General features: G+C 46.1%; 7 non-coding genes and 2 pseudogenes across 7 annotated transcripts; all 9 read left to right on the forward strand.

Moving 5' to 3' along the window:
* Window positions 1-1,593: 1,593 nt before the first annotated feature.
* Window positions 1,594-1,784, forward strand: LOC130298505 (U2 spliceosomal RNA). Its single transcript, XR_008849856.1, has one exon. It is a non-coding gene; the product is annotated as a U2 spliceosomal RNA (small nuclear RNA).
* Window positions 1,785-3,873: 2,089 nt separating this feature from the next.
* Window positions 3,874-4,064, forward strand: LOC130298507 (U2 spliceosomal RNA). The gene has a single exon (XR_008849858.1). It is a non-coding gene; the product is annotated as a U2 spliceosomal RNA (small nuclear RNA).
* Window positions 4,065-7,720: 3,656 nt separating this feature from the next.
* LOC130298519 (U2 spliceosomal RNA) lies at window positions 7,721-7,888 on the forward strand (annotated as a pseudogene).
* A 2,089-nt stretch (window positions 7,889-9,977) lies between these two features.
* Window positions 9,978-10,168, forward strand: LOC130298509 (U2 spliceosomal RNA). The gene has a single exon (XR_008849859.1). It is a non-coding gene; the product is annotated as a U2 spliceosomal RNA (small nuclear RNA).
* Window positions 10,169-12,254: 2,086 nt separating this feature from the next.
* Window positions 12,255-12,442, forward strand: LOC130298468 (U2 spliceosomal RNA). Its single transcript, XR_008849824.1, has one exon. It is a non-coding gene; the product is annotated as a U2 spliceosomal RNA (small nuclear RNA).
* A 693-nt stretch (window positions 12,443-13,135) lies between these two features.
* Window positions 13,136-13,316, forward strand: LOC130298520 (U2 spliceosomal RNA; annotated as a pseudogene).
* Window positions 13,317-15,407: 2,091 nt separating this feature from the next.
* Window positions 15,408-15,598, forward strand: LOC130298510 (U2 spliceosomal RNA). Its single transcript, XR_008849860.1, has one exon. It is a non-coding gene; the product is annotated as a U2 spliceosomal RNA (small nuclear RNA).
* A 2,092-nt stretch (window positions 15,599-17,690) lies between these two features.
* LOC130298511 (U2 spliceosomal RNA) lies at window positions 17,691-17,881 on the forward strand. The gene has a single exon (XR_008849861.1). It is a non-coding gene; the product is annotated as a U2 spliceosomal RNA (small nuclear RNA).
* A 2,099-nt stretch (window positions 17,882-19,980) lies between these two features.
* LOC130298512 (U2 spliceosomal RNA) lies at window positions 19,981-20,171 on the forward strand. Its single transcript, XR_008849862.1, has one exon. It is a non-coding gene; the product is annotated as a U2 spliceosomal RNA (small nuclear RNA).
* The last annotated feature ends 1,496 nt before the right edge of the window (window positions 20,172-21,667 follow it).

Consider the following 21,667-nt stretch of genomic DNA (forward strand, 5'->3'; position numbering starts at 1 on the left):
GTCATTGCTGTACATTGACCATGCATTGCTTCTGTGGTATTGCAAAGGCAAAGACAAATGCTTCCAGCCATCCATTGCACTAATGGATTGGTCATCAGCTGGCTGTCTATGTCCCGCATCAATATAGACCAAAGTACAGAGGGTTAGGCTATGCTATTGTGCACCTACCTGATGCATCAGAAGGTGCGAGGCCCTTGCTAAATTCTGTGCACAGACTTTGAGATCTATGCTTTAGACTGTATCTAAACCTGCTCCAACATGGACTGACATTCTGGCCTACTTTCAGCCGATGCGACTTGTCTGTCGCTGAACAGTCGCTTTTTATGTATTCAGGCACCCTATGTATAATGTTGTAAAAATGCTCTAGAAGCTAAAGTCGCAGAAATGTCACACATATTTGGCCTGCAACTTTCTGTGCGACAAATTCAGACAGGAAAATCAGTATAAATCCTTAGAAAATTATCCCCCAGTGTCTCCATCTGCTGGCGGTATTGAATAAGCATTGCTGCACTGATGGGGTATGCATTAGACGAAAAAAAAAGAAGAAAAAGAAGAATAATACGCCCAGAAAGAGGCGAAAAGGAGAAAAACGTAAAAAAACGTGAAAAAAAAGTAAGAGGAAGAGAAGGGAAAAAAAGGTGGAAATGGGTTTAAAAAGTGATTTCGGCGGAGAAATATATATATATATATATATATATATATATATATATATATATATATTATGCGCACACACACACATAGATATAAACGTATTCTCCGTTGAGATATTGCAGCCGCTGCTGTGTCCAGGCCCAGGAGCTTAGCACTGTGCTGTGATGTCACTCAATACCACTGACCATCACTAGTGTAAACAACATCTCTCCTTTGCTGGTATGTGACTATGGAGCTGTTTGGTGATGTCGTCTATTACGGCCTTCATAGAAGCAACAGGAGATTGTTGCATCCATCTTGAACCCTCAGAACTACAGTGCTATGATGTCACTCACGTCCACAGGCCTTGCAGAGTGTAAACAACAACAACCCAGCTTTGTTGTGTATGTAACCAAAGGGATTTGTGATGTCACCTAGAACCTTCACAGCAGCGACAGCTTTATGAGGAGCATCAGCACTTGTCTCTGCCTGAGCAGAACCATCACCGCCCATAGGTTGTCAATATAACCCGGATTTAACCCACACAGGTAAGTCCAATGGGTGCAGGCATGTCCTCTATGCTTACAGCTTCCCGTGGGTGTTGGTTTGATACCGTTTGGGGACAGCCAAGGAGGCATCTGCAGGCAACAAAGGTAGGTGTGTGCTTGTGTGTGTGTTTCCTATGCAGATCCTAAGCCCAGTGTCACATGCAAGTAGGAGGCGTAAGAAGGGTTCCTGGCAAATCCGGGTTATGGATTGCATTTAAAAAGGCCCCGTGGGAGTGCAATGGGCCCCTGTCTTGCTGCTTAGCAATAATGGTATGGGTTTAGGTTCTGCTGTGTGTACTGGTGGTTGACTGCCCCCAGCCCAGAGTGTGCATGGAAAATTGTCTGGCAGCCTCCCTGACAGCAAGCAGTGATAGTGCCCATGAGGGGACCTTGTTGGCCCGCCCCTTTCACGGTTATCGCTTCTCGGCCTTTTGGCTAAGATCAAGTGTAGTATCTGTTCTTATCAGTTTAATATCTGATACGTCCCCTATCTGGGGACCATATATTAAATGGATTTTTGAGAACGGGGGCCGATTTCGAAGCTTGCTTCCGTCGCCCTATGCATTGACCCGATATGGCAGTATCTTCGGGTACAGTGCACCACCCCCTTACAGGGGTTAAAAAGAAAGATTCCTACTTTCATTGCTACCTGCTTGCTGGCTAGCCAGCTAGCCAGCCCTGTGGGCCTTGCTGCTGCTGCAGCCAATAAACAAAAGGTGGTGCTGCTGCTGGCTTCTGCTGCTTCTGCTTCTGCTTGTGTCTGGGCCCCTGTTGAGCGTCCAGGCACAGGACTTCTGCTGCTGCTGACTAAATGGCCTCCTTAATTGGATCATTTGAGTAGCCAGCACAACCTGTGCAGGTAGGGCATGACATTGATAGGCAGCTGCTTTGATAGCGGGTGGGTGCTGAATGTTCTAATTGACAAAATAAGATTAATGCTTATGAAGAAATATAAAATCTCATCCCTTCCCCAATATCGCGCCACACCCCTACCCCTTAATTCCCTGGTTGAACGTGATGGACATATGTCTTTTTTCGACCGTACTAACTATGTAACTATGTAACATAACATGGGGGTGGGGGGGGTCTCCTGGCTGTTCACACAGGTGTGTCATTGCTGTACATTGACCATGCATTGCTCTGTGGTATTGCAAAGGCAAAGACAAATGCTTCCAGCCATCCATTGCACTAATGGATTGGTCATCAGCTGGCTGTCTATGTCCCGCATCAATATAGACCAAAGTACAGAGGGTTAGGCTATGCTATTGTGCACCTACCTGATGCATCAGAAGGTGCGAGGCCCTTGCTAAATTCTGTGCACAGACTTTGAGATCTATGCTTTAGACTGTATCTAAACCTGCTCCAACATGGACTGACATTCTGGCCTACTTTCAGCCGATGCGACTTGTCTGTCGCTGGAACAGTCGCTTTTTATGTATTCAGCACCTATGTATAATGTTGTAAAAATGCTCTAGAAGCTAAAGTCGCAGAAATGTCACACATATTTGAGGCCTGCAACTTTCTGTGCGACAAATTCAGACAGGAAAAACTCAGTATAAATCCTTAGAAAATTATCCCCCAGTGTCTCCATCTGCTGGCGGTATTGAATAAGCATTGCTGCACTGATGGGGTATTGCATTAGACGAAAAAAAAGAAGAAAAAGAAGAATAATACGCCCAGAAAAGAGGCGAAAAGGAGAAAAAACGTAAAAAACGTGAAAAAAAAGTAAGAGGAAGAGAAGGGAAAAAAGGTGGAAATGGGTTTAAAAGTGATTTCGGTGGAGAAATATATATATATATATATATATATAATATATATATATATATATGCGCACACACACACATAGATATAAACGTATTCTCCGTTGAGATATTGCAGCCGCTGCTGTGTCCCAGGCCCAGGAGCCTTAGCACTGTGCTGTGATGTCACTCAATACCATCACTAGGTGTAAACAACATCTCTCCTTTGCTGTGTATGTGACTATGGAGCTGTTTGGTGATGTCGTCTATTACGGCCTTCATAGAAGCAACAGGAGATTGTTGCATCCATCTTGAACCCTCAGAACTACAGTGCTATGATGTCACTCACTTCCACAGGCCTTGCAGAGTGTAAACAACAACAACCCAGCTTTGTTGTGTATGTAACCAAAGGGATTTGTGATGTCACCTAGAACCTTCACAGCAGCGACAGCTTTATGAGGAGCATCAGCACTGCTCTGCCTGAGCAGAACCATCACCGCCATAGGTTGTCAAATAACCCGGATTTAACCCACACAGGTAAGTCCAATGGGGTGCAGGCATGTCCTCTATGCTTACAGCTTCCCGTGGGTGTTGGTTTGATACCGTTTGGGGACAGCCAAGGAGGCATCTGCAGGCAACAAAGGTAGGTGTGTGCTTGTGTGTGTGTTTCCTATGCAGATCCTAAGCCCAGTGTCACATGCAAGTAGGAGGAGTAAGAAGGGTTCCTGGCAAATCCGGGTTATGGATTGCATTTAAAAAGGCCCCGTGGGAGTGCAATGGGCCCCTGTCTTGCTGCTTAGCAATAATGGTATGGGTTTAGGTTCTGCTGTGTGTACTGGTGGTTGACTGCCCCCCAGCCCAGAGTGTGCATGGAAAATTGTCTGGCAGCCTCCCTGACAGCAAGCAGTGATAGTGCCCATGAAGGGGACCTTGTTGGGCCCGCCCCTTTCACGGTTATCGCTTCTCGGCCTTTTGGCTAAGATCAAGTGTAGTATCTGTTCTTATCAGTTTAATATCTGATACGTCCCCTATCTGGGGACCATATATTAAATGGATTTTTGAGAACGGGGGCCGATTTCGAAGCTTGCTTCCGTCGCCCTATGCATTGACCCGATATGGCAGTATCTTCGGGTACAGTGCACCACCCCCTTACAGGGTTAAAAAGAAAGATTCCTACTTTCATTGCTACCTGCTTGCTGGCTAGCCAGCTAGCCAGCCCTGTGGGCCTTGCTGCTGCTGCAGCCAAAAAACAAAAGGTGGTGCTGCTTCTGCTGCTTCTGCTTCTGCTTGTGTCTGGCCCCTGTTGGAGCGTCCAGGCACAGGACTTCTGCTGCTGCTGACTAAATGGCCTCCTTAATTGGATCATTTGAGTAGCCAGCACACCTGTGCAGGTAGGGCATGACATGATAGGCAGCTGCCTTGATAGCGGGTGGGTGCTGAATGTTCCTAATTGACAAAATAAGATTAATGCTTATGAAGAAATATAAAATCTCATCCCTTCCCCAATATCGCGCCACACCCCTACCCCTTAATTCCCTGGTTGAACGTGATGGACATATGTCTTTTTTCGACCGTACTAACTATGTAACTATGTAACATAACATGGGGGGGGGGGGGTCTCCTGGCTGTTCACACAGGTGTGTCATTGCTGTACATTGACCATGCATTGCTTCTGTGGTATTGCAAAGGCAAAGACAAATGCTTCCAGCCATCCATTGCACTAATGGATTGGTCATCAGCTGGCTGTCTATGTCCCGCATCAATATAGACCAAAGTACAGAGGGTTAGGCTATGCTATTGTGCACCTACCTGATGCATCAGAAGGTGCGAGGCCCTTGCTAAATTCTGTGCACAGACTTTGAGATCTATGCTTTAGACTGTATCTAAACCTGCTCCAACATGGACTGACATTCTGGCCTACTTTCAGCCGATGCGACTTGTCTGTCGCTGAACAGTCGCTTTTTATGTATTCAGCACCTATGTATAATGTTGTAAAAATGCTCTAGAAGCTAAAGTCGCAGAAATGTCACACATATTTGGCCTGCAACTTTCTGTGCGACAAATTCAGACAGGAAAAATCAGTATAAATCCTTAGAAAATTATCCCCCAGTGTCTCCATCTGCTGGCGGTATTGAATAAGCATTGCTGCACTGATGGGGTATGCATTAGACGAAAAAAAAGAAGAAAAAGAAGAATAATACGCCCAGAAAAGAGGCGAAAAGGAGAAAAACGTAAAAAAACGTGAAAAAAAAGTAAGAGGAAGAGAAGGGAAAAAAAGGTGGAAATGGGTTTAAAAGTGATTTCGGCGGAGAAATATATATATATATATATATATATATATATATATATATATATATGCGCACACACACACATAGATATAAACGTATTCTCCGTTGAGATATTGCAGCCGCTGCTGTGTCCAGGCCCAGGAGCCTTAGCACTGTGCTGTGATGTCACTCAATACCACTGACATCACTAGGTGTAAACAACATCTCTCCTTTGCTGTGTATGTGACTATGGAGCTGTTTGGTGATGTCGTCTATTACGGCCTTCATAGAAGCAACAGGAGATTGTTGCATCCATCTTGAACCCTCAGAACTACAGTGCTATGATGTCACTCACTTCCACAGGCCTTGCAGAGTGTAAACAACAACAACCCAGCTTTGTTGTGTATGTAACCAAAGGGATTTGTGATGTCACCTAGAACCTTCACAGCAGCGACAGCTTTATGAGGAGCATCAGCACTGCTCTGCCTGAGCAGAACCATCACCGCCATAGGTTGTCAAATAACCCGGATTTAACCCACACAGGTAAGTCCAATGGGGTGCAGGCATGTCCTCTATGCTTACAGCTTCCCGTGGGTGTTGGTTTGATACCGTTTGGGGACAGCCAAGGAGGCATCTGCAGGCAACAAAGGTAGGTGTGTGCTTGTGTGTGTGTTTCCTATGCAGATCCTAAGCCCAGTGTCACATGCAAGTAGGAGGAGTAAGAAGGGTTCCTGGCAAATCCGGGTTATGGATTGCATTTAAAAAGGCCCCGTGGGAGTGCAATGGGCCCCTGTCTTGCTGCTTAGCAATAATGGTATGGGTTTAGGTTCTGCTGTGTGTACTGGTGGTTGACTGCCCCCCAGCCCAGAGTGTGCATGGAAAATTGTCTGGCAGCCTCCCTGACAGCAAGCAGTGATAGTGCCCATGAAGGGGACCTTGTTGGGCCCGCCCCTTTCACGGTTATCGCTTCTCGGCCTTTTGGCTAAGATCAAGTGTAGTTCTGCTCACTTGGTCTGGCCAGAGGGTGTCTGTGGTACCCGGCTCCTTTGCCTGGGGGGATCGTCCTTCTTAACGGAGGGACTTCACCCCCCTGCTGCTATCAGGGAGCCGGCTTAGTCCCCAGACAACGGGAGGCGATCCCCACCTACCTACTTCGGTGGGGGAGGTGTCTGGACATCATGGACATGGAGGAAGATTGCGGTTTTTCTTCGGAAGGCGTGCCGCCTTTTGCGAGACTTCGGAATGGAGTTCGTATTTCCCTGCTCGATGTCCGGAAGAAGGAAAGAGGCCTTGTCTTTGTCGTGGAAGAAGTGCTGTTTAAGTTGCTGGAAGTCAAGAGGGAGCAAATCCTATCCATGCTTGAGTTTCCCAGAAGTGGATACTACGACGCGGTGCTGGCTTCTGAAGAGGACTATGAGTCATTTTGGAACATATTGCAGCAAAAGAAGGTATGTCCGGTTTTGGAAGGGGTGGAGATAGTTCCACATTTCCCACGTAGAGAACGATTGGTGACTATAAGGATGTATAGCCCATATACTTCGGAGGAGGATATCGTTACCTTTTTGTCTCGATTCTGTGACAGTGTTCTGCCTAAAGGCAAGGTATTTAATCAATATGGACTATGGACCACCAAGTGGAGGTTCCATGTGAAATTTAAAATGGCAGATGGCAAGTTAGTGATCCCCCCAGGACGGTTTAAAATTGGTTCTGTGAACGGGGATCTGTATTTTTCTGGCATGCAAGATTTTTGCCGCAAATGTAAACAGTACGGTCACAGAAAGGAGGATTGCACGTTTTTGTGGTGTTTCAAGTGTCAAGAGGAGGGTCACGACGTGGAAAATTGTCAAAAGAAAAGGAAATGCCATCTGTGTGGTGAGGAGGGCCATCTGCTTGGCTCGTGTCCTAAGAAAAAGTCTGAGAAAAATTCAGAGAAAAAGGAAGCTGTAAAAAGAAGCAGAGAGGAACCAGCTGAAGTGAAAGAACCAGAAGTGGAGCAGGTTCCAACTAGAAGACCTACAGAGCAGAAGAAGAAGAGAGAGGAGGAAGTGTATGTGCCAGTGCAGTATTTTGGTGTGCTTGGTGGTTTGTTGGAAAATTTGTCGGAAGCAGAAAGAAAAACGTTTGACAAAGATATGATGGATCTAAAGATAGGCTTGAAGAACCGGGAGGAAGAAGCTCGGGATAAAGTCTATTTTTCTTTCAAGGCAGACATGAACCGTTTTGTTGAAACGTATAAAATTCCAGGCTGGTTAGCGTCTCAAGTTAAGAAAGATATAGCAAATGGCAATATCAGTCGAGGACTGATAGACTTTCTAATGGTGTTTGCATGGAGGAAGGGGATGACCTTCTAATTTGGTTTTGCTTAATTAGAAAGTAATGTTTGGTTTTGCTATTTTATGTTGTTTCTTATTTTGTTTTTAAATGTTCTATTTTGTTTCATTAGTGTTTAAGAAAAGAAATAAAAACATGTTACCTGATGATGAACACAAAATTGAGTTCCAAATAAGATCTTGGAACTCTGAGTGACTTCTGAGGGCTAACTTAAAAAAAATCTGTTCTTATCAGTTTAATATCTGATACGTCCCCTATCTGGGGACCATATATTAAATGGATTTTTGAGAACGGGGGCCGATTTCGAAGCTTGCTTCCGTCGCCCTATGCATTGACCCGATATGGCAGTATCTTCGGGTACAGTGCACCACCCCCTTACAGGGTTAAAAAGAAAGATTCCTACTTTCATTGCTACCTGCTTGCTGGCTAGCCAGCTAGCCAGCCCTGTGGGCCTTGCTGCTGCTGCAGCCAAAAAACAAAAGGTGGTGCTGCTGCTGCTTCTGCTGCTTCTGCTTCTGCTTGTGTCTGGCCCCTGTTGGAGCGTCCAGGCACAGGACTTCTGCTGCTGCTGACTAAATGGCCTCCTTAATTGGATCATTTGAGTAGCCAGCACACCTGTGCAGGTAGGGCATGACATGATAGGCAGCTGCCTTGATAGCCGGTGGGTGCTGAATGTTCTTAATTGACAAAATAAGATTAATGCTTATGAAGAAATATAAAATCTCATCCCTTCCCCAATATCGCGCCACACCCCTACCCCTTAATTCCCTGGTTGAACGTGATGGACATATGTCTTTTTTCGACCGTACTAACTATGTAACTATGTAACATAACATGGGGGGGGGGGGGGTCTCCTGGCTGTTCACACAGGTGTGTCATTGCTGTACATTGACCATGCATTGCTTCTGTGGTATTGCAAAGGCAAAGACAAATGCTTCCAGCCATCCATTGCACTAATGGATTGGTCATCAGCTGGCTGTCTATGTCCCGCATCAATATAGACCAAAGTACAGAGGGTTAGGCTATGCTATTGTGCACCTACCTGATGCATCATAAGGTGCGAGGCCCTTGCTAAATTCTGTGCACAGACTTTGAGATCTATGCTTTAGACTGTATCTAAACCTGCTCCAACATGGACTGACATTCTGGCCTACTTTCAGCCGATGCGACTTGTCTGTCGCTGAACAGTCGCTTTTTATGTATTCAGCACCTATGTATAATGTTGTAAAAATGCTCTAGAAGCTAAAGTCGCAGAAATGTCACACATATTTGGCCTGCAACTTTCTGTGCGACAAATTCAGACAGGAAAAATCAGTATAAATCCTTAGAAAATTATCCCCCAGTGTCTCCATCTGCTGGCGGTATTGAATAAGCATTGCTGCACTGATGGGGTATGCATTAGACGAAAAAAAAGAAGAAAAAGAAGAATAATACGCCCAGAAAAGAGGCGAAAAGGAGAAAAACGTAAAAAAACGTGAAAAAAAAGTAAGAGGAAGAGAAGGGAAAAAAAGGTGGAAATGGGTTTAAAAGTGATTTCGGCGGAGAAATATATATATATATATATATATATATATATATATATATATATATGCGCACACACACACATAGATATAAACGTATTCTCCGTTGAGATATTGCAGCCGCTGCTGTGTCCAGGCCCAGGAGCCTTAGCACTGTGCTGTGATGTCACTCAATACCACTGACATCACTAGGTGTAAACAACATCTCTCCTTTGCTGTGTATGTGACTATGGAGCTGTTTGGTGATGTCGTCTATTACGGCCTTCATAGAAGCAACAGGAGATTGTTGCATCCATCTTGAACCCTCAGAACTACAGTGCTATGATGTCACTCACTTCCACAGGCCTTGCAGAGTGTAAACAACAACAACCCAGCTTTGTTGTGTATGTAACCAAAGGGATTTGTGATGTCACCTAGAACCTTCACAGCAGCGACAGCTTTATGAGGAGCATCAGCACTGCTCTGCCTGAGCAGAACCATCACCGCCATAGGTTGTCAAATAACCCGGATTTAACCCACACAGGTAAGTCCAATGGGGTGCAGGCATGTCCTCTATGCTTACAGCTTCCCGTGGGTGTTGGTTTGATACCGTTTGGGGACAGCCAAGGAGGCATCTGCAGGCAACAAAGGTAGGTGTGTGCTTGTGTGTGTGTTTCCTATGCAGATCCTAAGCCCAGTGTCACATGCAAGTAGGAGGAGTAAGAAGGGTTCCTGGCAAATCCGGGTTATGGATTGCATTTAAAAAGGCCCCGTGGGAGTGCAATGGGCCCCTGTCTTGCTGCTTAGCAATAATGGTATGGGTTTAGGTTCTGCTGTGTGTACTGGTGGTTGACTGCCCCCCAGCCCAGAGTGTACATGGAAAATTGTCTGGCAGCCTCCCTGACAGCAAGCAGTGATAGTGCCCATGAAGGGGACCTTGTTGGGCCCGCCCCTTTCACGGTTATCGCTTCTCGGCCTTTTGGCTAAGATCAAGTGTAGTATCTGTTCTTATCAGTTTAATATCTGATACGTCCCCTATCTGGGGACCATATATTAAATGGATTTTTGAGAACGGGGGCCGATTTCGAAGCTTGCTTCCGTCGCCCTATGCATTGACCCGATATGGCAGTATCTTCGGGTACAGTGCACCACCCCCTTACAGGGTTAAAAAGAAAGATTCCTACTTTCATTGCTACCTGCTTGCTGGCTAGCCAGCTAGCCAGCCCTGTGGGCCTTGCTGCTGCTGCAGCCAAAAAACAAAAGGTGGTGCTGCTGCTGCTTCTGCTGCTTCTGCTTCTGCTTGTGTCTGGCCCCTGTTGGAGCGTCCAGGCACAGGACTTCTGCTGCTGCTGACTAAATGGCCTCCTTAATTGGATCATTTGAGTAGCCAGCACACCTGTGCAGGTAGGGCATGACATGATAGGCAGCTGCCTTGATAGCGGGTGGGTGCTGAATGTTCCTAATTGACAAAATAAGATTAATGCTTATGAAGAAATATAAAATCTCATCCCTTCCCCAATATCGCGCCACACCCCTACCCCTTAATTCCCTGGTTGAACGTGATGGACATATGTCTTTTTTCGACCGTACTAACTATGTAACTATGTAACATAACATGGGGGGGGGGGGGGGGGTCTCCTGGCTGTTCACACAGGTGTGTCATTGCTGTACATTGACCATGCATTGCTTCTGTGGTATTGCAAAGGCAAAGACAAATGCTTCCAGCCATCCATTGCACTAATGGATTGGTCATCAGCTGGCTGTCTATGTCCCGCATCAATATAGACCAAAGTACAGAGGGTTAGGCTATGCTATTGTGCACCTACCTGATGCATCAGAAGGTGCGAGGCCCTTGCTAAATTCTGTGCACAGACTTTGAGATCTATGCTTTAGACTGTATCTAAACCTGCTCCAACATGGACTGACATTCTGGCCTACTTTCAGCCGATGCGACTTGTCTGTCGCTGAACAGTCGCTTTTTATGTATTCAGCACCTATGTATAATGTTGTAAAAATGCTCTAGAAGCTAAAGTCGCAGAAATGTCACACATATTTGGCCTGCAACTTTCTGTGCGACAAATTCAGACAGGAAAAATCAGTATAAATCCTTAGAAAATTATCCCCCAGTGTCTCCATCTGCTGGCGGTATTGAATAAGCATTGCTGCACTGATGGGGTATGCATTAGACGAAAAAAAAGAAGAAAAAGAAGAATAATACGCCCAGAAAAGAGGCGAAAAGGAGAAAAACGTAAAAAAACGTGAAAAAAAAGTAAGAGGAAGAGAAGGGAAAAAAAGGTGGAAATGGGTTTAAAAGTGATTTCGGCGGAGAAATATATATATATATATATATATATATATATATATATATGCGCACACACACACATAGATATAAACGTATTCTCCGTTGAGATATTGCAGCCGCTGCTGTGTCCAGGCCCAGGAGCCTTAGCACTGTGCTGTGATGTCACTCAATACCACTGACATCACTAGGTGTAAACAACATCTCTCCTTTGCTGTGTATGTGACTATGGAGCTGTTTGGTGATGTCGTCTATTACGGCCTTCATAGAAGCAACAGGAGATTGTTGCATCCATCTTGAACCCTCAGAACTACAGTGCTATGATGTCACTCACTTCCACAGGCCTTGCAGAGTGTAAACAACAACAACCCAGCTTTGTTGTGTATGTAACCAAAGGGATTTGTGATGTCACCTAGAACCTTCACAGCAGCGACAGCTTTATGAGGAGCATCAGCACTGCTCTGCCTGAGCAGAACCATCACCGCCATAGGTTGTCAAATAACCCGGATTTAACCCACACAGGTAAGTCCAATGGGGTGCAGGCATGTCCTCTATGCTTACAGCTTCCCGTGGGTGTTGGTTTGATACCGTTTGGGGACAGCCAAGGAGGCATCTGCAGGCAACAAAGGTAGGTGTGTGCTTGTGTGTGTGTTTCCTATGCAGATCCTAAGCCCAGTGTCACATGCAAGTAGGAGGAGTAAGAAGGGTTCCTGGCAAATCCGGGTTATGGATTGCATTTAAAAAGGCCCCGTGGGAGTGCAATGGGCCCCTGTCTTGCTGCTTAGCAATAATGGTATGGGTTTAGGTTCTGCTGTGTGTACTGGTGGTTGACTGCCCCCCAGCCCAGAGTGTGCATGGAAAATTGTCTGGCAGCCTCCCTGACAGCAAGCAGTGATAGTGCCCATGAAGGGGACCTTGTTGGGCCCGCCCCTTTCACGGTTATCGCTTCTCGGCCTTTTGGCTAAGATCAAGTGTAGTATCTGTTCTTATCAGTTTTTCATGCCGGTGGACAGTAACGCCGGTATGGGGCTGGTGGGGATGGGTGCTGCATGGAGGATGCAGGTGTACCAGGGCTTTCCGGGGCTGGTTCTGAGGAATCAGCTCGACGGCTGCCCCGATGTGACCTGTTCCCTCCGGGTCTCGCCATGAGGCTGAGAGGGTCTAGAGCCGAGGTACTTTTGTGCCTCGGGGAGTGGTGACCCCGAGGTGCCGAAACTCACTGGGAGGATAGACTCACTGAGTTGAAGCACGGGCACCATAATCTCTTCACCTTGTGGCACTCACCTCTTGATTCCCGGCCTTCTGGCTAGGATCAGAGAAATTTTTATAGATCCGGCCGGATGTCCGGGCAGTATATCTGCACACATTCACTTATTTATTTCTTTTTTGTCTCACTGTGTCACTTTTTGCGTGTTGTGTGTTCACAGGATTGGTCAGGATGCGGTAGCCCTTCTGGGTGTCCCTCCTGGCGGTCTAGGGGAGGTGTGTGTGGCCATTAGGTTCCGCACCTCCCTGCAAACACCCCGGGTACTCCTGCTTTTGCAGGGTACCTACCGTAATCGGCTCTGCGGGCAGATACCTTGGCTAACGCCAAGGGGGATGCCGGGAGCATTTGTGGTCCCCTAGTAGCTTCGGCGAAAAGGGACATCGAACCTGGAACCTCGCAGGTACCTTTTGGTCCGGAGGCGAAGGGTAAGGTTTGTTGGGGGGCCTCTCTCCTATCGGAGAAGGGCTTGCGATAGACCGCATCCTTTGTGCACGTTTTTTTAGTGTAACACGTTTGCACTTTTTCTTGCACTTTGGGTGAATCGAAAGCACGTTCCTCGGCTTTAAAAAAAAAAAAAAAAAAATCTGTTCTTATCAGTTTAATATCTGATACGTCCCCTATCTGGGGACCATATATTAAATGGATTTTTGAGAACGGGGGCCGATTTCGAAGCTTGCTTCCGTCGCCCTATGCATTGACCCGATATGGCAGTATCTTCGGGTACAGTGCACCACCCCCTTACAGGGTTAAAAAGAAAGATTCCTACTTTCATTGCTACCTGCTTGCTGGCTAGCCAGCTAGCCAGCCCTGTGGGCCTTGCTGCTGCTGCAGCCAAAAAACAAAAGGTGGTGCTGCTGCTGCTTCTGCTGCTTCTGCTTCTGCTTGTGTCTGGCCCCTGTTGGAGCGTCCAGGCACAGGACTTCTGCTGCTGCTGACTAAATGGCCTCCTTAATTGGATCATTTGAGTAGCCAGCACACCTGTGCAGGTAGGGCATGACATGATAGGCAGCTGCCTTGATAGCGGGTGGGTGCTGAATGTTCCTAATTGACAAAATAAGATTAATGCTTATGAAGAAATATAAAATCTCATCCCTTCCCCAATATCGCGCCACACCCCTACCCCTTAATTCCCTGGTTGAACGTGATGGACATATGTCTTTTTTCGACCGTACTAACTATGTAACTATGTAACATAACATGGGGGGGGGGGGGGGGGGGTCTCCTGGCTGTTCACACAGGTGTGTCATTGCTGTACATTGACCATGCATTGCTTCTGTGGTATTGCAAAGGCAAAGACAAATGCTTCCAGCCATCCATTGCACTAATGGATTGGTCATCAGCTGGCTGTCTATGTCCCGCATCAATATAGACCAAAGTACAGAGGGTTAGGCTATGCTATTGTGCACCTACCTGATGCATCAGAAGGTGCGAGGCCCTTGCTAAATTCTGTGCACAGACTTTGAGATCTATGCTTTAGACTGTATCTAAACCTGCTCCAACATGGACTGACATTCTGGCCTACTTTCAGCCGATGCGACTTGTCTGTCGCTGAACAGTCGCTTTTTATGTATTCAGCACCTATGTATAATTTGTAAAAATGCTCTAGAAGCTAAAGTCGCAGAAATGTCACACATATTTGGCCTGCAACTTTCTGTGCGACAAATTCAGACAGGAAAAATCAGTATAAATCCTTAGGAAATTATCCCCCAGTGTCTCCATCTGCTGGCGGTATTGAATAAGCATTGCTGCACTGATGGGGTATGCATTAGACGAAAAAAAAGAAGAAAAAGAAGAATAATACGCCCAGAAAAGAGGCGAAAAGGAGAAAAACGTAAAAAAACGTGAAAAAAAAGTAAGAGGAAGAGAAGGGAAAAAAAGGTGGAAATGGGTTTAAAAGTGATTTCGGCGGAGAAATATATATATATATATATATATATATATATATATATATATATGCGCACACACACACATAGATATAAACGTATTCTCCGTTGAGATATTGCAGCCGCTGCTGTGTCCAGGCCCAGGAGCCTTAGCACTGTGCTGTGATGTCACTCAATACCACTGACATCACTAGGTGTAAACAACATCTCTCCTTTGCTGTGTATGTGACTATGGAGCTGTTTGGTGATGTCGTCTATTACGGCCTTCATAGAAGCAACAGGAGATTGTTGCATCCATCTTGAACCCTCAGAACTACAGTGCTATGATGTCACTCACTTCCACAGGCCTTGCAGAGTGTAAACAACAACAACCCAGCTTTGTTGTGTATGTAACCAAAGGGATTTGTGATGTCACCTAGAACCTTCACAGCAGCGACAGCTTTATGAGGAGCATCAGCACTGCTCTGCCTGAGCAGAACCATCACCGCCATAGGTTGTCAAATAACCCGGATTTAACCCACACAGGTAAGTCCAATGGGGTGCAGGCATGTCCTCTATGCTTACAGCTTCCCGTGGGTGTTGGTTTGATACCGTTTGGGGACAGCCAAGGAGGCATCTGCAGGCAACAAAGGTAGGTGTGTGCTTGTGTGTGTGTTTCCTATGCAGATCCTAAGCCCAGTGTCACATGCAAGTAGGAGGAGTAAGAAGGGTTCCTGGCAAATCCGGGTTATGGATTGCATTTAAAAAGGCCCCGTGGGAGTGCAATGGGCCCCTGTCTTGCTGCTTAGCAATAATGGTATGGGTTTAGGTTCTGCTGTGTGTACTGGTGGTTGACTGCCCCCCAGCCCAGAGTGTGCATGGAAAATTGTCTGGCAGCCTCCCTGACAGCAAGCAGTGATAGTGCCCATGAAGGGGACCTTGTTGGGCCCACCCCTTTCACGGTTATCGCTTCTCGGCCTTTTGGCTAAGATCAAGTGTAGTATCTGTTCTTATCAGTTTAATATCTGATACGTCCCCTATCTGGGGACCATATATTAAATGGATTTTTGAGAACGGGGGCCGATTTCGAAGCTTGCTTCCGTCGCCCTATGCATTGACCCGATATGGCAGTATCTTCGGGTACAGTGCACCACCCCCTTACAGGGTTAAAAAGAAAGATTCCTACTTTCATTGCTACCTGCTTGCTGGCTAGCCAGCTAGCCAGCCCTGTGGGCCTTGCTGCTGCTGCAGCCAAAAAACAAAAGGTGGTGCTGCTGCTGCTTCTGCTGCTTCTGCTTCTGCTTGTGTCTGGCCCCTGTTGGAGCGTCCAGGCACAGGACTTCTGCTGCTGCTGACTAAATGGCCTCCTTAATTGGATCATTTGAGTAGCCAGCACACCTGTGCAGGTAGGGCATGACATGATAGGCAGCTGCCTTGATAGCGGGTGGGTGCTGAATGTTCCTAATTGACAAAATAAGATTAATGCTTATGAAGAAATATAAAATCTCATCCCTTCCCCAATATCGCGCCACACCCCTACCCCTTAATTCCCTGGTTGAACGTGATGGACATATGTCTTTTTTCGACCGTACTAACTATGTAACTATGTAACATAACATGGGGGGGGGGGGGGGGGTCTCCTGGCTGTTCACACAGGTGTGTCATTGCTGTACATTGACCATGCATTGCTTCTGTGGTATTGCAAAGGCAAAGACAAATGCTTCCAGCCATCCATTGCACTAATGGATTGGTCATCAGCTGGCTGTCTATGTCCCGCATCAATATAGACCAAAGTACAGAGGGTTAGGCTATGCTATTGTGCACCTACCTGATGCATCAGAAGGTGCGAGGCCCTTGCTAAATTCTGTGCACAGACTTTGAGATCTATGCTTTAGACTGTATCTAAACCTGCTCCAACATGGACTGACATTCTGGCCTACTTTCAGCCGATGCGACTTGTCTGTCGCTGAACAGTCGCTTTTTATGTATTCAGCACCTATGTATAATGTTGTAAAAATGCTCTAGAAGCTAAAGTCGCAGAAATGTCACACATATTTGGCCTGCAACTTTCTGTGCGACAAATTCAGACAGGAAAAATCAGTATAAATCCTTAGAAAATTATCCCCCAGTGTCTCCATCTGCTGGCGGTATTGAATAAGCATTGCTGCACTGATGGGGTATGCATTAGACGAAAAAAAAGAAGAAAAAGAAGAATAATACGCCCAGAAAAGAGGCGAAAAGGAGAAAAACGTAAAAAAACGTGAAAAAAAAGTAAGAGGAAGAGAAGGGAAAAAAAGGTGGAAATGGGTTTAAAAGTGATTTCGGCGGAGAAATATATATATATATATATATATATATATATATATATATATATATATGCGCACACACACACATAGATATAAACGTATTCTCCGTTGAGATATTGCAGCCGCTGCTGTGTCCAGGCCCAGGAGCCTTAGCACTGTGCTGTGATGTCACTCAATACCACTGACATCACTAGGTGTAAACAACATCTCTCCTTTGCTGTGTATGTGACTATGGAGCTGTTTGGTGATGTCGTCTATTACGGCCTTCATAGAAGCAACAGGAGATTGTTGCATCCATCTTGAACCCTCAGAACTACAGTGCTATGATGTCACTCACTTCCACAGGCCTTGCAGAGTGTAAACAACAACAACCCAGCTTTGTTGTGTATGTAACCAAAGGGATTTGTGATGTCACCTAGAACCTTCACAGCAGCGACAGCTTTATGAGGAGCATCAGCACTGCTCTGCCTGAGCAGAACCATCACCGCCATAGGTTGTCAAATAACCCGGATTTAACCCACACAGGTAAGTCCAATGGGGTGCAGGCATGTCCTCTATGCTTACAGCTTCCCGTGGGTGTTGGTTTGATCGTTTGGGGACAGCCAAGGAGGCATCTGCAGGCAACAAAGGTAGGTGTGTGCTTGTGTGTGTGTTTCCTATGCAGATCCTAAGCCCAGTGTCACATGCAAGTAGGAGGAGTAAGAAGGGTTCCTGGCAAATCCGGGTTATGGATTGCATTTAAAAAGGCCCCGTGGGAGTGCAATGGGCCCCTGTCTTGCTGCTTAGCAATAATGGTATGGGTTTAGGTTCTGCTGTGTGTACTGGTGGTTGACTGCCCCCCAGCCCAGAGTGTGCATGGAAAATTGTCTGGCAGCCTCCCTGACAGCAAGCAGTGATAGTGCCCATGAAGGGGACCTTGTTGGGCCCGCCCCTTTCACGGTTATCGCTTCTCGGCCTTTTGGCTAAGATCAAGTGTAGTATCTGTTCTTATCAGTTTAATATCTGATACGTCCCCTATCTGGGGACCATATATTAAATGGATTTTTGAGAACGGGGGCCGATTTCGAAGCTTGCTTCCGTCGCCCTATGCATTGACCCGATATGGCAGTATCTTCGGGTACAGTGCACCACCCCCTTACAGGGTTAAAAAGAAAGATTCCTACTTTCATTGCTACCTGCTTGCTGGCTAGCCAGCTAGCCAGCCCTGTGGGCCTTGCTGCTGCTGCAGCCAAAAAACAAAAGGTGGTGCTGCTGCTGCTTCTGCTGCTTCTGCTTCTGCTTGTGTCTGGCCCCTGTTGGAGCGTCCAGGCACAGGACTTCTGCTGCTGCTGACTAAATGGCCTCCTTAATTGGATCATTTGAGTAGCCAGCACACCTGTGCAGGTAGGGCATGACATGATAGGCAGCTGCCTTGATAGCGGGTGGGTGCTGAATGTTCCTAATTGACAAAATAAGATTAATGCTTATGAAGAAATATAAAATCTCATCCCCTCCCCAATATCGCGCCACACCCCTACCCCTTAATTCCCTGGTTGAACGTGATGGACATATGTCTTTTTTCGACCGTACTAACTATGTAACTATGTAACATAACATGGGGGGGGGGGGGGGGGGGGGGTCTCCTGGCTGTTCACACAGGTGTGTCATTGCTGTACATTGACCATGCATTGCTTCTGTGGTATTGCAAAGGCAAAGACAAATGCTTCCAGCCATCCATTGCACTAATGGATTGGTCATCAGCTGGCTGTCTATGTCCCGCATCAATATAGACCAAAGTACAGAGGGTTAGGCTATGCTATTGTGCACCTACCTGATGCATCAGAAGGTGCGAGGCCCTTGCTAAATTCTGTGCACAGACTTTGAGATCTATGCTTTAGACTGTATCTAAACCTGCTCCAACATGGACTGACATTCTGGCCTACTTTCAGCCGATGCGACTTGTCTGTCGCTGAACAGTCGCTTTTTATGTATTCAGCACCTATGTATAATGTTGTAAAAATGCTCTAGAAGCTAAAGTCGCAGAAATGTCACACATATTTGGCCTGCAACTTTCTGTGCGACAAATTCAGACAGGAAAAATCAGTATAAATCCTTAGAAAATTATCCCCCAGTGTCTCCATCTGCTGGCGGTATTGAATAAGCATTGCTGCACTGATGGGGTATGCATTAGACGAAAAAAAAGAAGAAAAAGAAGAATAATACGCCCAGAAAAGAGGCGAAAAGGAGAAAAACGTAAAAAAACGTGAAAAAAAAGTAAGAGGAAGAGAAGGGAAAAAAAGGTGGAAATGGGTTTAAAAGTGATTTCGGCGGAGAAATATATATATATATATATATATATATATATATATATATATATATATGCGCACACACACACATAGATATAAACGTATTCTCCGTTGAGATATTGCAGCCGCTGCTGTGTCCAGGCCCAGGAGCCTTAGCACTGTGCTGTGATGTCACTCAATACCACTGACATCACTAGGTGTAAACAACATCTCTCCTTTGCTGTGTATGTGACTATGGAGCTGTTTGGTGATGTCGTCTATTACGGCCTTCATAGAAGCAACAGGAGATTGTTGCATCCATCTTGAACCCTCAGAACTACAGTGCTATGATGTCACTCACTTCCACAGGCCTTGCAGAGTGTAAACAACAACAACCCAGCTTTGTTGTGTATGTAACCAAAGGGATTTGTGATGTCACCTAGAACCTTCACAGCAGCGACAGCTTTATGAGGAGCATCAGCACTGCTCTGCCTGAGCAGAACCATCACCGCCATAGGTTGTCAAATAACCCGGATTTAACCCACACAGGTAAGTCCAATGGGGTGCAGGCATGTCCTCTATGCTTACAGCTTCCCGTGGGTGTTGGTTTGATACCGTTTGGGGACAGCCAAGGAGGCATCTGCAGGCAACAAAGGTAGGTGTGTGCTTGTGTGTGTGTTTCCTATGCAGATCCTAAGCCCAGTGTCACATGCAAGTAGGAGGAGTAAGAAGGGTTCCTGGCAAATCCGGGTTATGGATTGCATTTAAAAAGGCCCCGTGGGAGTGCAATGGGCCCCTGTCTTGCTGCTTAGCAATAATGGTATGGGTTTAGGTTCTGCTGTGTGTACTGGTGGTTGACTGCCCCCCAGCCCAGAGTGTGCATGGAAAATTGTCTGGCAGCCTCCCTGACAGCAAGCAGTGATAGTGCCCATGAAGGGGACCTTGTTGGGCCCGCCCCTTTCACGGTTATCGCTTCTCGGCCTTTTGGCTAAGATCAAGTGTAGTATCTGTTCTTATCAGTTTAATATCTGATACGTCCCCTATCTGGGGACCATATATTAAATGGATTTTTGAGAACGGGGGCCGATTTCGAAGCTTGCTTCCGTCGCCCTATGCATTGACCCGATATGGCAGTATCTTCGGGTACAGTGCACCACCCCCTTACAGGGTTAAAAAGAAAGATTCCTACTTTCATTGCTACCTGCTTGCTGGCTAGCCAGCTAGCCAGCCCTGTGGGCCTTGCTGCTGCTGCAGCCAAAAAACAAAAGGTGGTGCTGCTGCTGCTTCTGCTGCTTCTGCTTCTGCTTGTGTCTGGCCCCTGTTGGAGCGTCCAGGCACAGGACTTCTGCTGCTGCTGACTAAATGGCCTCCTTAATTGGATCATTTGAGTAGCCAGCACACCTGTGCAGGTAGGGCATGACATGATAGGCAGCTGCCTTGATAGCGGGTGGGTGCTGAATGTTCCTAATTGACAAAATAAGATTAATGCTTATGAAGAAATATAAAATCTCATCCCTTCCCCAATATCGCGCCACACCCCTACCCCTTAATTCCCTGGTTGAACGTGATGGACATATGTCTTTTTTCGACCGTACTAACTATGTAACTATGTAACATAACATGGGGGGGGGGGGGGGGGGTCTCCTGGCTGTTCACACAGGTGTGTCATTGCTGTACATTGACCATGCATTGCTTCTGTGGTATTGCAAAGGCAAAGACAAATGCTTCCAGCCATCCATTGCACTAATGGATTGGTCATCAGCTGGCTGTCTATGTCCCGCATCAATATAGACCAAAGTACAGAGGGTTAGGCTATGCTATTGTGCACCTACCTGATGCATCAGAAGGTGCGAGGCCCTTGCTAAATTCTGTGCACAGACTTTGAGATCTATACTTTAGACTGTATCTAAACCTGCTCCAACATGGACTGACATTCTGGCCTACTTTCAGCCGATGCGACTTGTCTGTCGCTGAACAGTCGCTTTTTATGTATTCAGCACCTATGTATAATGTTGTAAAAATGCTCTAGAAGCTAAAGTCGCAGAAATGTCACACATATTTGGCCTGCAACTTTCTGTGCGACAAATTCAGACAGGAAAAATCAGTATAAATCCTTAGAAAATTATCCCCCAGTGTCTCCATCTGCTGGCGGTATTGAATAAGCATTGCTGCACTGATGGGGTATGCATTAGACGAAAAAAAAGAAGAAAAAGAAGAATAATACGCCCAGAAAAGAGGCGAAAAGGAGAAAAACGTAAAAAAACGTGAAAAAAAAGTAAGAGGAAGAGAAGGGAAAAAAAGGTGGAAATGGGTTTAAAAGTGATTTCGGCGGAGAAATATATATATATATATATATATATATATATATATATATATATATATGCGCACACACACACATAGATATAAACGTATTCTCCGTTGAGATATTGCAGCCGCTGCTGTGTCCAGGCCCAGGAGCCTTAGCACTGTGCTGTGATGTCACTCAATACCACTGACATCACTAGGTGTAAACAACATCTCTCCTTTGCTGTGTATGTGACTATGGAGCTGTTTGGTGATGTCGTCTATTACGGCCTTCATAGAAGCAACAGGAGATTGTTGCATCCATCTTGAACCCTCAGAACTACAGTGCTATGATGTCACTCACTTCCACAG

The sequence above is a fragment of the Hyla sarda genome, unplaced genomic scaffold, assembly GCF_029499605.1.
Source record: "Hyla sarda isolate aHylSar1 unplaced genomic scaffold, aHylSar1.hap1 scaffold_1002, whole genome shotgun sequence".
Lineage (NCBI taxonomy): Eukaryota > Metazoa > Chordata > Amphibia > Anura > Hylidae > Hyla > Hyla sarda.